Genomic DNA, 401 nt, shown 5'->3' on the forward strand with positions numbered 1-401 from the left:
GGAATCATTCTCAGATTAGACAATAAATCATCTAATGTATAAAACCGTGAATGAAAATGAATATCATGGTGCAAGAAAAGTTCTACATTCTCCTTAATACTTTCTTTTGTGTGTCACTACCTAATCGGTCAATTTACCGTTTCTATTTTGCAGGGCTAAGGCGAGACGAGCGCAAAATAAGGCTCCTGTCCCTTATCACATAGTTCCAGATTTTTTAATAAAACCCAGTGTAAAAGGATATGTATAATTTGATAGAGCTTCAATAAATGATATGCCTATGTATTGAATGTTTTATTACAGTGTGTGATCTAATTGACATGTACATAGCTGGATATATGAGAGCATATTCATAATACACAAAGTAGGTTTATGGAAAAGAGAGAATAGTGTACATAGAAAGG

The sequence above is a fragment of the Penaeus monodon genome, chromosome 22 (assembly GCF_015228065.2).
Source record: "Penaeus monodon isolate SGIC_2016 chromosome 22, NSTDA_Pmon_1, whole genome shotgun sequence".
NCBI lineage: Eukaryota > Metazoa > Arthropoda > Malacostraca > Decapoda > Penaeidae > Penaeus > Penaeus monodon.